At 38.1% G+C, this 14,258-nt stretch overlaps 1 protein-coding gene and 1 long non-coding RNA gene across 28 annotated transcripts in view; one reads left to right on the top strand and one right to left on the bottom strand.

Annotated features, from left to right (window-relative positions):
• Positions 1-14,258, bottom strand: part of FHIT (fragile histidine triad diadenosine triphosphatase) — a 1,506,756-nt gene that overhangs the window by 234,075 nt on the left and 1,258,423 nt on the right. The gene's annotated exons all lie outside the window — the stretch shown is intronic.
• Positions 3,988-12,404, top strand: LOC129058238 (uncharacterized). Its single transcript, XR_008523267.1, has 4 exons — positions 3,988-4,176; positions 6,249-6,354; positions 9,288-9,363; positions 12,285-12,404. It is a non-coding gene; the product is annotated as an uncharacterized LOC129058238 (long non-coding RNA).

Raw genomic sequence — 14,258 nt, 5'->3', positions numbered from 1 at the left:
TTTCATTATGCAAAGTAAAATGGATTTATTACAAAAAACTTCTTTGAGCATCTCATGGAAATGGAGTTTAGAAGAATACTATCCTTTAGATTATTCCTGAATCCAAATACATTTTTTTTTAAATTTTAACTCAAAGGATTAAAATTTCCACACTTGGAATGTCCCCATATGAGGAAGAACTGAACGCTGTCCTGTCTTCTCTAAGTTTCAGAATAATCTCTATGTTTCTAGCTGATTAGCTGGTTTCATAAGGCAAAGGGCCTTCTGAAAATGGGCCATTGCTTCTGTGACAAATTCAATATCCAAATTCTATTGCTGCCCTTGAACTGTGCTCTCTGATTTCCTGCTGCAAATATGTAGGCCATCAGTGGGGACGTGAAAAATTTGTTCATTACACAAAGATTCCCACAGTGGCAGTGCCTGGCCGCATTACTGAACCTATAGATAACATCACAGCACCTGAAATCCAGCCCACATTTCCTCAGCCTCAGAGTAAGGAACATACCACGGTGCCCGCACATTAACGCAGAGAGATGCCCTTGATAATGAACAGTTCTTATGGAGTCTCCCAAATGTTAAATGGTCAAATAGAGAAGTTAAACACACATAAAACATTTAATGTGAAATGGGGCAAATATGCCAAATTAACCTGAAATGCACACAAAAGCCTTTCAGCTCTGGAATCGATATTAATCATTTCCTGGAATTCAAGAAAAAGTCTGATGTGGTTAATTTAAAATTATATTTTATGAGAGAGAACAAAAATATCCCACAGGATTCAAGGTATCAGTTTACACTCCTGCCATTCCTTTTTGCTGCCAGGGTCAGCAAAAACAACAAAAAAAATTATTGATCTGGTATTAAAAATCAGTTGACTTCACTTCTTTCTGAACAGGTATTCTTTGACCGCTAAGCACTGGCTAGTCTTACCTCTCTCTAGTGACAACATGAAGAGATAAATAGACTATTCAAACAGAGCTCTTCACATTACATTAGCTGAATAAATAGTGATGTATGGGTCTCTTTTCTCAAGCACTGCCTTAGCTTGTAAAGGGGCTTATGAATCCTATTTGAATATTTAAATAAACACAAAATAACATCCCTGAAGATGGTTGTTTAAGTGGAAAAAGAAGGTATGAAAATCTGTCTTTTAATTGTAGCTTTTGGGGCAACAAAAAATCCCCCAAGAAACTTTTGAGATTCAAGTGTCAAGTGAAATCACAGAAGAAAAAAAATTAATTTGTGGTTTTATAAGCAGTATCCAGAGGAAATGGGATGCCAGTCCCATAGGGTTTTGGTAGGCTGCAGAGCTAGCACAAACCAATTCACCTAAAGTGAAGTATATTATTAATAACTAACTGTGATCACTTTTCGGCCTTCCAGCTAAGATCAAGTGTAATAACTAACTTTGCTTTGGGAATATTTCACAATGAATTTTTGCCCTCTTTAATCTGCTTTAAGATTTCTGTGCTCAATTTCCAGTATATACCGTACTTGCAGACAGGGATGAAGTTCTGAGCTAGGTTAAGTGCTTGTGGCTAACTACAGATGTGTTAACACAATGTAATTAGGTCATCAAACAGCCTCATGTTTATTAGGTACCAATACATAAAAAAAGGGAGCAGGCCTAGACCAGCACATCAGCCCCAGTCCCTACTGTCTTGGAACTGGGATTCTGAGACATCTCCGTGGCTTCTACACATTACTGGCAATAATTACTAAATCTAAAGTTTTCTATTTGTAAATTAGAGATTCTAGCAAGAAAAAGATGAAGTCCTATGCATCGTATATGAGTCAGGATTCTTTTTTTGGTTTTTCTTTTTCATTCTGTTGCTCAGGCTGGAGTACAATGCCACTATCTCAGCTCACTGCAACACCCACCTCCCTGGCTCAAGCGATCCTCCCACCTCAGCCTTCCAAGTAGCCGGGACTAGAGGCATGTGCCACCATGCCTAGCTAATATTTATATTTTTTGTAGACATGGGGCTTGGCTATGTTGCCCAGGCTGGCCTCAAACTCCTGAGCTCAAGCCATCTGCCCACCTCAGTCTCCCAAAGTGCTGGGATTGGAGGTATGCGCCACCACTCCCAGCAGGTCAGGATTCTTTTGGGACAAAAAGAAGGGGTGTATTTATTGGTTCACATAAACACATCCTCAGGAATGTTAAGGCCAAACCAGTACAGTCCTACCTTCCTATCGGCAGTTTTACTTTCTGTGGTTTCAAGTTGCCTACAATCAACTATGGCCTGAAAATAAGTGACTAGAGTACAATATTCTGAGAGCAAGAAAAAGACCACAATTATTAACTTTGTACTACAATATATTGGTATAGTTGTCCTATTTTATTAGTAGTAATTGATCTCTTACTGTGCCTAATTTATAAATTAAACTTTATCGTAAGTATGTACATATAGGAAAAAACAGTATAAACAGGGTTTGGTACTATCTGCAGTTTTAGTCATCCACTGGGGTCTTAGAATGTATCCCCTTGGATAAGGGGGACTAATGTATAGTCCTTTCCCTCTCCAGTGTCGGCTTCATTCTCTCAGAATAAAGATGACAATGTGGCTGTGGAAGGCGGCCTCAGGAAGCTCCCAACCTAGTAATCAGAGAATGAGAGGATTGCCCCATTAGCACCAGAAAATCCCTATGTTAGCAAAGACAGGGACCTGATTTGGTCAAGTCTCCATTCCTGTATTACCCCTGTGGCCAAAGGGGATGGAGTAACTATAATTAATCCAGTCATGAGGGAGGAAGAGTTGCTGCACAGACCAAAAACAAGAGCCTCTATGTACTGAAATGATAGGGCAAAGAACATATATTTATGAATTATAACCAACCAAGTCTAAATTGTATTAGAATTCCTAGAAGATCAATGTTACTTAACTTTCCTGTGAATAATACTCTTGCCTCTTACTAAGTAGCACACATCCCTAATATTCCAAGGTGAAACTCAGTCACTGAGAGTTGGGCATGCTCCACCAGACTGTTTTCCCAGTGGTAGCAGGAGATATGCTGAACTGAGGTTCTTTCTTTCTCTTTACTGCTTTGTTATCATTAATGCCTTAGACTGAGTTTCTCCAGAACTGATCATGAGACAGGAATCTGAGTACAAATGTATTATTTGAGAGATGGGCCCAGGAAGAACCATTAGGAGGTAAGTGGAAGTAAGACAGGGGAAAAAAGAAATCTACTACAAGAAACATTTATAAGAATGTTAGTGCTTCAAGCAATTGGGGCTGAAATCCACTGGGGGGTCTCTGGAAGACAGCATGGAACATGCTACCCTCAGAGTTTTCGCACTTACAAGGTAGGAAGCTGGGTAATTTATCCTCAAATTCCCACTGGTATTGGCTAAACATTGTTCCTAAAGTCAATAATTCCTGACACTTTAGGCCTACACTCCACACTAGCGAGAGAAAGCCCCAGAGTGCAGAGTAAAAGGCATGTGAAATAGAATAACCTTAGCACATACGAGAAGGGTGAGTCCCAGAGGATGGAACCAAGGCACATAGCCTTGGCTAATACCAGTAACACACACTTATGAAAATGTGCCTTCATTTATTCAAATACTCACCAACCTCCTATTATGTCTGAGTTTTCTTCCAGGTGATGGGCATACACTGAGGGACAAAACAAAGACTATTGTCTTATGTAATACCCAGCACAATTGGGCGGGGCAGGGGCAGATCCTAGGAGATACATGTCATAATCGTCTTCACAACAGCAACTTCAAATGTGGTCCCTAATCTTAAGAGTAGTAGCAGGGTCAGCTGTATTGGGCTTCCCCATTACTAAGCCAGGTGTGTTGAGGTCTATGATCCAGTAACGAACCTGAATCAGATAGGGAATCTCAGATAGGTACTGGAAAAGTGGGAGAGTTTCCACTGTAGGACAGTGAGTTACATTTTGTTTAGGAAACCCTTCAGGGACATCTTCTCTGTGGTGGCTTGTGTCCAAAGGCACTGCAGAGTTGCCTGCTCTAACTCTTGACAGTTGAGTGGGGCATGCAGCTTCTGGACATGGAAAGGACTAAAGTTAATTTGCCCATCTGGGGATTGAACTGGCATCAGTGACTTCAAATGTGCTCTGCAGAGCCCAAATGATCTCCATTACAAACACAGAACACTCCACCTTCCAAACGCCACAGAATTCCATTTTATCTGCACTGGCAGGGTAAGGCAGAGTATTTGCCAAAACTCCAGACATAGGGGTTATTTGTAAAACCTTAGAGTATTATCAGGTGTTGCTTTCAATAAACTATTACACTTGTATAGAAAGTAACAAACTACGTGGTCTAAGTAAAGGACAAGTTATCCCCATTCCAAAAAATAAAGTGTAAGTAAGTAAAGCAATTTTACATTGAATCCTGAACATCTATGTACATAATTTAGAATTTGCTAAAAGGTAATTTTATCTGTGCTGATTATCTTTACCATTTGGCATTTCCCATCTCAGGGCAATGAGTACAACTTCACAAGTTCAGCTCTGCTTAGCTGTGAAAACTCAATTTCACTAAAGACTTAAACAGAAAATTAAAAATCTGAGAATTGGGATGAGTCCTGTCCGTCTTATAGCAGGGTGAACAAATGTATGTGGCACATTCCCTTAAGAGACATTATTAATTGATCACCTCTCACTTTCCCACTGAGCCTAGGCTGAATCTTAGAATCTGTCACAGCACAGGTCTCCACTTGGTCATGACTGGCCTTCCAGAACTGAGTACTGGAAATGAAGCCTACTTGACACTTAGGATACATTTATAGAGCCTGGTCCCCTCAGTACTATACTCCCCTCTCACAAAGAGAAAGAGAGAGAAAAAAAAGAGAAAGAGGAGAGCAGAGAAAGGATGGGGGAAGGAATGAGAGGAAGAAAAAAAACTTTGAACCAAAGATCTCTTCCTTTGCTGTCTGCACATTTCAAGGAATACTCCATTTTAAGCACATTATAACAGCAAAAAGAAAAAACCACTATCAATAGGGGCTCACAGTTTATGGCTGCCCAACCTGAAATTGTAGCAGCTAACTTTCTTGGGAAAACTCAGACAGACTCATTCTTTCCAAAAACAAGGAAAGAAGAAAAAGAAATTCCCACATCCTAACTGAGAAGCTCCCAGTAGGAGTAAACTGTCCAAATAAAATTCAACGGCACCCTCTTTGGAAGGATAGTTAAGAAACACCACATGTACAAAGAAGGATTAAGATTCCAAATACTATGTTTTCTCCAACTCGGATTTTTCCTTCTTGTGCCCTTACTTCTCAAACAGTTATTCCCTTTGCTATATCACCCTGAAGTCTGTGACTGGATCTCCCTTGGAGTCCAAGGGGCTCTGGGTATGAGAAAGTAGTCCAAAATATATATATATACACACACACACACACACATATATATGTGTATATATATGTATAGGATTTACTATAAAATTTTTTTATATTTCATATATTTATACTTATATATATTTATTTTATATTTATATAAAATATATAAATATAAAATATATTTATATTTTTATATTTTATATAAATTATATAAAATAAAAATATATTTATGTTTTATATTTATATATTAAAAATATATATATGTGTGTATATATGTATACGATTTACTATACAAAAAATTTTTATATTTTTATATATTTATATTTATATATTTATTTTATATATATTTATATATATAAATATATTTATATATATTTTATATTATATTTAAAAATATATATGTATATATGTGTATATATGTATAGGATTTACCATAGAAAAAATATTTTATATTTTTATATATTTATATATTATATATTAAAAATATATGTGTATATGTGTATATATGTATAGGATTTATATACGTACATGTGTATATATGTATAGGATTTATATACGTACATGTGTATATATGTATAGGATTTATATACGTACATGTGTATATATGTATAGGATTTATATACGTACATGTGTATATATGTATAGGATTTATATACGTACATGTGTATATATGTATAGGATTTATATACGTACATGTGTATATATGTATAGGATTTACTATAGAAAAATATTTTATATTTTATATATATCAAAAAATAAAAATAAAAAAATAAAATATGTAAAAAAAAATAAAATATATCTCTGTATTATATATCCATATTATACATAGATATAAAAATATATAATTATAAAAATAATACAGACATAAAAATATATATTGATACATTTTTTTCTATAGGAAATCCTATATATATTTATTTATTTATTTAGGACTGCTTTTCCTGAAACTCTGTAAAAGTTTTCATCATACCAGCTACTTCTTGTGATGAGCCAGATCATCATTCACCTGGTATAAATGAGCTTGGCTGTGAACAAGGTTAGAAATTAGAGTCAAGGATGATCTATTAGTTCATCGTGTGTGTCTCGTGGGACAAAAGCAAATCTGTTTCTCTAAAGAGTTTTCTTGAATAGTTTTCCAAGTCCAACTTGAAATCACATTCACAATCTTGTCATTTTCCTCTTTCTTGCAGCACACCAGTAATTAGATGTTTTAACACTTCATGGCAATGATATCTAACATGAAGGCAAACTGTTTTAAGACACAGCATCACCCAGTTTTATATTGCAAGCTCATTTCCAAACATTATTTGTTTTTATAAATTTGAGCGAGGCTGACTCTTTCCTCACTGCCTTTAATTAATAAGGAAAGCTTAATATGCACTTTTTTTTCATCAATCTGGCACTAAAAATCCTGAATTCCTTTTGTAGTAATTTGAAAGAAGAGTTTGGGACTATTAGGAGAAATTCACATTAGGCATTTCCCTACATGGCCTACTTATATTTTTCAAAGTGAAGGGATATTTCAAGGAAAGAAAAACTTGGGGTACTAGAGATGTCTGCCCCATCTAAAGTCTTATTTTTCTATTTCCTATACCAAGAAGCCTTAGGTAGATTTTAATAACATAGCTTGAAATATATTTTGAAAAGGGGAACAAGTTGTAACCTGACCCACTACAGAATAATGCCTCATGTAGATCCTTGAATGAATTTCTGACCGTAACAGTCCCTCTCTTTTGTTTCCTGGGTAATTATTTCACACATTTGGGAGGTTTATAGGGAATGCGTATCAGCTTTTCAAGTAAAAAGTGTGAGGCTCTGACTCTTCCTGGAAATCTGGAAGGAACAGAGAATATGAAATTCTCAGGCAGCCTCCAAAATTGAGCCAGAGATACTGCAGGTCACCTTCAGTGCTGAATATTCCAAAGTTAACTTCGTTAAAAATGCAGAAACAACCTGAGAATATATCTGACTTTACCTTTTAAAAGTAGGATTAAAAATTTAAGAAGCTTCGTGACTTACTCTCGCATCTCTCTTTGATATTTCTTTGGTATTTCTCTCACCTCTTATGCCCTGGTGGAGTCTATTGTTGGTTTACGTGTAACATGATCGAATAAAGCAAAATTGGAAACATTTTCTTTTTAAATAAATAGACTTTTACCTGAACATTATAATCACAGCATCTGTCATTCATCCATTCACTCATTCATTCATCCATCTATTCATTCATTCACCCATTCATTTATTCACTCAGGTATTTTCTGAGTTCTTTCTATGTATCTGGCGCTCCTCTAAGCAGTGGGGATACACATGTCCCCTGTTCTCATGAGCTTACAGTCTCCTGGAGAAGGATTTTAATCAAATCATCACACTTGTGCCTGAGGGTTTCAAACTGAAATAAGGATCTCAAAGGAGCAAACACCCAAAGGATCAAGGACGACTTCCCTGTGGGGGTGGTCCCTGAGCCAAGGGCTTCAGCAGAAGCAGATGTTAAGTAAGTAGGAAGCAGGACAAGCCTTCCAAGATAGGGGAATGCAGTTAGGGCCTTGAGCAGGAGGAAACAGGGGCAAAGCCCCAAAAGTAAAGGACAGGTGGTATTTGCTGAGCTACTCTAAGACAGATTCTCCTACCTATGCCGACAGCATGCACAATTCCAGCTCAATGAATACAAATGAATGCTCTAAGTGTTTTTTAGATTCTCTAGATTATGCGTACTGAGGGGCAGTTTGGGGTAGGGATGATGGAGGTCTGGCCATTAGACTCAGGCTTTAAAAAGGTTCTGGGAAGGGGAGCCAATCTGAAGTACCTGGAAATTGGAAAAAATAGATGAACAGTGATTTTCTCTGGCTTCCAATGGCAGACAAATTTCCTTTTGGGAAAGGCAGATATTCTCATTTTAAGCCAGGCTCCTCTGCCCCCACTTTAGCATATGAGGAAACTGAGCTCTTGAGTTCCTGGAAACCTTTGAGAATATGGAGACAGCCTTTTGACTAGGTCAGTTTAGCTTCAGAGGGAATGAGATGGCTGACTTCCCCCACACATTAGGACTTCCATTCCAACCCTCGGCCAGCACCTAGGGAACAAAGCAAGGCCCCAGCTTTAGTTCTACTTAAAGTGAGACACTGCTTGCTCCTTCACACTCAGGTTAACATTCACTCCAACAATGAGTTCAGAAGTGACCGTGGGAAGACAAGAGGCATTCCAAATAACTACCTCACCATGGCACAGGGTCTCTGAGGGCTGGGCATGTTAGAGTCTGAGATATAAAACACAGTATAAAGAATGTTCTATTTTGCAAAACAATCACATTCTACAATCTATACCTAAGTAACAGGAAGAGAGCAGATCTCATTATGTCCCTTCAACAAGAAGAACATCTGCATTGAGTTGGGTGTCTTCATAGGGAGTCATTCTCAGGGAATGTGAAGCTTCCTACCCGTCACCCTAACCTCCCTTCCCCTGTAAATTTCCACACTGATTTACTCTAAGCAAATTTTGTTCAACTGCCCGGATTCCATTATATCAAAAAGACATACTCCTCTCCACAAATATCAGAGATAGAAAGAGACAGACAGATAAAGAGGATTACTTTCCAGTAGCTGGGGTTCCTCCCCACTCTTCCTCCACAGAGAACTTCATTTCTAGTACAAAGTAGAAGAAAGGGTCAAGAGACGGATGAGAAGACAAACTCAGCAGAGCCTTATTTTTATGCTGCTGTTGTTGTTTTTAACCTTTAGTGGGAAGTAATAGGAGACCGCATACTTTATGAAGCCTTTTTTTTTTTAATCTAGTGGTAGTTTTTAAAAAGACATCAGCTAAAATGTAAATATAAATTTAACCATGGATGATTGTAATTTCCTGCATTATATTTTTATGTATTTTCCAAAAGTATCTGTAATGAGCAAGTATCATCTCTGTAATCAGAAAAGAAACTATGAAAATATCCCCAGTGAGATCTGTGTTTGCTCGCAGGGCACTATTTGGCATGATGAGAGTGAGGGGGACGATCTGAATGTTTTCAGTGCCAAGCACCATGTTTGCCTCAATCGTGAGTAATTCTAATTCTTTTTCCTGTGGATTTGTATCAGTTGCTAGTTCATTTAAATCAGCTATTAAAGGAATAAATGTGAATCTTAAAAATACATTTAGAGAAAGTATATTATTCTAAATTAAGCAAGCAGTTGGCATTTCAAATCATATGGAAGCAGATGAGGGGAACCCGCTCTCACCAGATCTCAATCCACTTTGCAAACTGCTTACTCCTTAACTTGGCTCCCTCATTAGGGCATTTTATCTTTGTGAGCATCTACCATTACTGCATCATGATAACTCTTGGCTAGTATTCTGTGAAGAAATAATTAATAATAATCCACACCAGCCAAAAGTAGATAGAGCAACATGAACAAAGAACTAGGTTGCTGTGATGTGGCTCAATGGCCACTTGGGGAAAAACAATGAGAGAGTTTTTAGTGACCAAAGTGGTTTAACAAATGACACTTAAGTGATCTACTGGCATTTTAGAACAGAGGCAAGACTGCTCACTTATTAAGTCATTTGAAAAATAGTCATTATGGAGCTTTTGCCATAAATCAAGAACAAAAGATTCCAGGAAATAATTTTTTATAATTCATAAACACATAGTAATGTGGAAAGAAGGACTCTAGAGTTGAATAGGGTTATCAATTACATTTTCCAGTTGTCTTTCCTAGAGACAACATTCCTTCCATGAGTTCAAACCTTAAACATCAAGATGAGGTATTGTGTGTAAACTTGAGGATTGACACACTTCAGCAGACTACCAGCTCCATGAGATCAAGGGCCATATCTGTTTTATTTAGCGAGAAGCAGAATTAGGCCATGTGTGACAGTGGGTGTTACTCAGCAGGTGCTCAGTGAATAATGAATGGATTAATGATATTGTATAGTAGTGTCTGACTTTGGAAACAGAAAATCACAGCCTTTGTGAATGTAAATTTACACAGTAAACCCAATACCATATAGACGTTTAGTGATATTTTGGTATTTAGAAAAAAGACTAAGATCTTCTCCAGGTAGAAAGGTATTTTGTCAAGTATTTGCTGTGTGTGTTTGACTTGTTTTGGCCTGCAATGTAAATGATCCTGATAGATATCTAGTTCTGCTGGGTTTCACAGCAATCCTTTAGCCAATGGGGTCTTGTATTCAACTTGTATTTATCACGTCCTTCTAATTTCACTTGTCTCACCCTGGCTGTTATTATAATCCCAAGCAGACAGATACATTAGTACCCCAGGCTTAAGTCTCATCCTATTCACTGCTATCAGGTTATTCTCTAGGAAGTATCTTTCTTTTCATCTTAGTCCCTTCCTCATTCCTTCCATCAGTCCTGAATGCTTTCTGAGTCAAATTCCAAGAGCAGACCCTGGCTCCTGAATCTTTTTACGCTCAGACCCTGAAACTGCTCAACAGGTGTTGTCTCCCTGATCGTCTTCACACAGCCATATGTCAGCCAAGATGCTCAACTCACTACTGCCACCTTTATACCTAGGCTAATGCCAGTCCCTTTGCAGAGAAAGAGAAACACAGAGGGAGAGAGAAACACAGAGTCTTGAGTCCCTGGATCAAGCCATACCTGAAGTCAGAAACTTCCCTTGAACTCTTTAATTATGTGACCCAATAAATCATCCATTTACTGTAGCCAGTTTGGGTTTTCTGACACTTGCAACTGAAAGAGTCTTAATGTATGCAGGGAAAAGGAGACGAGGGAGAGAGGAACATAAAAATGAAGTAAAAAGGAACAGAGGAAGAAAACAATGAAAGATTTGTCCAAGGCTGTAGAACTAAATAGTATGGGATAAGAATACAGAACATGAAGCCCAGAGCCCAAGACTCTTTCCCCTACTACTTCTCTTCAGAAATTAGTACTATTACTCATTGCCAGTCATTGTTACTTTAAATCTAACCAAATGAGAAGTGACCTGCCATCAAGCTCCTGCAGGTTTAAGATATGTATTTGTCCTGAGTAACTTATATTGTTTTCCTGGCGTGGTACATTTAAGAATTACTTTTACAATTAAGCTGCCCAAGGGGTCTATAGATGCCCATTTTAATTTAAATAAATACTAATGCTAAAATCAATTTGTAGGATATTTCAATTGGATCGATAGGTACAGTCTTCACTAAATCCAAAGTATTTCCCTATTAGCGCATCTTTAGAAGTGTATACCAACAACACATCAGGATTTTCAGAAAACTGCTACAAATACATTATTCCCAGAGACTGGATCAAACAGCTGATGATCAAAACATAAGGCAAAAACTAGTATTTCTGCTTTGAATTCGGAGTACCTGATTTCTACTAAATATTGATTAGAGTTTTTCCCATAGGAGATCCTGCTTTGTGCCTCCTTGATTTTCTTGGTTTCAATAGTGCTTTGTGCAGAGAACAGCAGAAGTAAGGCAGAGGATACAGCTGTCATATGTGCCACAGACATTGACATGCAGCTTAGTCACAGAACAGAGAGAACATGTGAAAGTCACCATCACACCCTCGCAACAGTGTCAGCGTAAAGACTCAGGTCCCAGATATGAAGACAGGACTTAAAATGCTTCTGGCTACAATGAAATGAATCTACCACACACTTGCCAACTTTATTCAAACTGATGATATTTTTCTTTAAACAATGGATTTAGTTATTCTACCCATAAGAAGTCCAGGTCGTTAATAAAATGATAATTTTCTACAAACTAAAAACAAACATATTTCATCCTACTAGTGGTTCCTGCCTCTCTAATGTTTTGCTTAGGCCATCTCCCTCTTCTCTTCTGGTAGAACAACTTCAATAGGTAAGAAAGTTTTCTTACATCCGGGAAATTTCTTTAACCACCAAAATCCATGGTGTTTGCTTTTCGTCTCCAACTCACTCCTTGGTCGTTACATGTTGCCTCCTATTTCTGGTTATCTATGTTAGTTTCTTGCTCTTCCTACAGAATTGCAACCCCCTGAAAGAGAGGTAATGAGTCTCACACAGCTTCTTCAGCCAGAGCTTGTAACAACATCCTACAAAGCAAGTAATCAACATGTGTTTTACAGAGAAAACTGGTTATCCCTGGACTGTATTAAAACAGTGGTATGAATATTCTAAAATAACACCAGTGTGAGTGTGGAATGCATTTGTCATTTAAGAGAGGTGTTCATTCAGCCTGAGGATGGGAGAATTTATGAAACCTCAAACCCCAATTTGCAAACAGCCTCTCTACCTTCCCAGTTTACAAAACTCTACCTGAGAGAAGGTGTCTTCTCTCAAATGAAGACTTCCAGATCCTGTTCTCCACAGACAATTAAATGTGGTTTAAAAGTTGCTGCTGGGAGCTGAGCTTATTAGCCACATTCTGATGAGGCCGGCGCTACCAAAGCCAGCCTGTGGGAGCTGATTCCACTAGGACTCCACCAACATTTTCTCGATGTTGGAGATGTCATGGGTCACAGTTCCTGTTCAACTCTGCCTCTGACTGGATTCTAGGTCTTGAGCAAGTCACTGCTTCCCTCTGAGCCTCAGTTACCTCATCTTTAACATGAGGATAAAATTCCTGGCACCATAGCTACCTCAGTCAATGCTGGGGAAAATTAATAATATTGATAGTGTGAATAATTAAATAATAGCTAACATGCACTGAGTTATACCATATTCTAGGCACTGTGATAAGTCCCATACCTCCCTTAACTCTTACTATTCTCATAACAACTCTATGACACCAAAGCACCATCATTATGTCTCTTTTACAGATGAGGAAAGTGAAGCTCAGAGATGTTAAATAACTTGTCCAGGATCACAGAGCTGGGAAGAAGCAGAGCAATATTTGAACCCTGGCATTCTGGGTTACAAAGCATTACTCCCAGAATACTGCCTTAAAAAAGAAGATAAGCCATGTGACACAAAAATCTTTCCAAACTGCAAAATATTAAACCACCGTAAAGTATTGTTACCATCAATGCAAACAGATGCTCATTACATTTATTGTAAAAAATGGGTAACCACCAATCCGTTTAGGGAAGGTACATAAACCTCTGTCAGCCGTACTCAATCCATCTGCAGAGAAACAATTAGAATTGCATTAGCACATAATCACAGAAGAAGTTCTCTTGACACCATTTCTGCCAAAGAACTCATTCTTCCCTGGAATTTGAAAAGGCAAAAAGAAAAAATCCCATGCCGCACCTGACAATAGGAACAAACTCTTCTTGCAGCTCTGGTAATGCAACACTTCTGAAAGAACAAGTTAAGGAACGTATTTCCACTGCCCTCATTAGCTGACAACCTCTGTGGGGACTGCAAACCAGCCACACATTCAAAACAAATCCCAGGGAAGAACCCACACCACAAAGCCTGTTTCTATTTGCAAGTAAAATGATGGCCCCAAGTGTCCTTCCATAAAGCTGTGTGGTACCAAATTCAAAGCCCAAAGTGGTTACAAAGGGTCGCCATTGATAAGACATGGCATTTCAGGTCCACCCACCATGGGCCAAGGAGGTATAAAGCTCAGAACGTGACATGCAATTTTTAAGCCCTCCTTTCACCTTGTCTATGCACTAAGTTACTTTGACGCCACACCTGTTTCTATTCTGCCTGGAAGCCCTGTCTGCACAACAGATGGCAGAGTGTTTGCCTAACAAATGTTCTTGTGGGTCAGTATAAGAAGGTGGTGGTGGGGATTGTTGTGGGTACGAAAGGAGAGAGGCTCTTCTAGGGCAGCAAAGAACCATCGATCTCCAACTTAGCTAGGGAAACTTCCCACCCAGTGAGGGTCTGGGTATGTCTGAGCTGTGAATGCTCCCAGTTCTGTTCATCCCTTCTGACAATCTTGTCCAGAATAGTACAAATCCTCTGCTGCAACAGGAAATTACAAACAAAATATGATGTGGGCATTTAGAAAAAAAATACAACAGAACAAAACCTTATCAAA

The sequence above is a fragment of the Pongo abelii genome, chromosome 2 (assembly GCF_028885655.2).
Source record: "Pongo abelii isolate AG06213 chromosome 2, NHGRI_mPonAbe1-v2.0_pri, whole genome shotgun sequence".
NCBI lineage: Eukaryota > Metazoa > Chordata > Mammalia > Primates > Hominidae > Pongo > Pongo abelii.
Note: the sequence above shows the minus strand (reverse complement) of the source record. Positions and strands in the feature narration are given on the sequence as shown.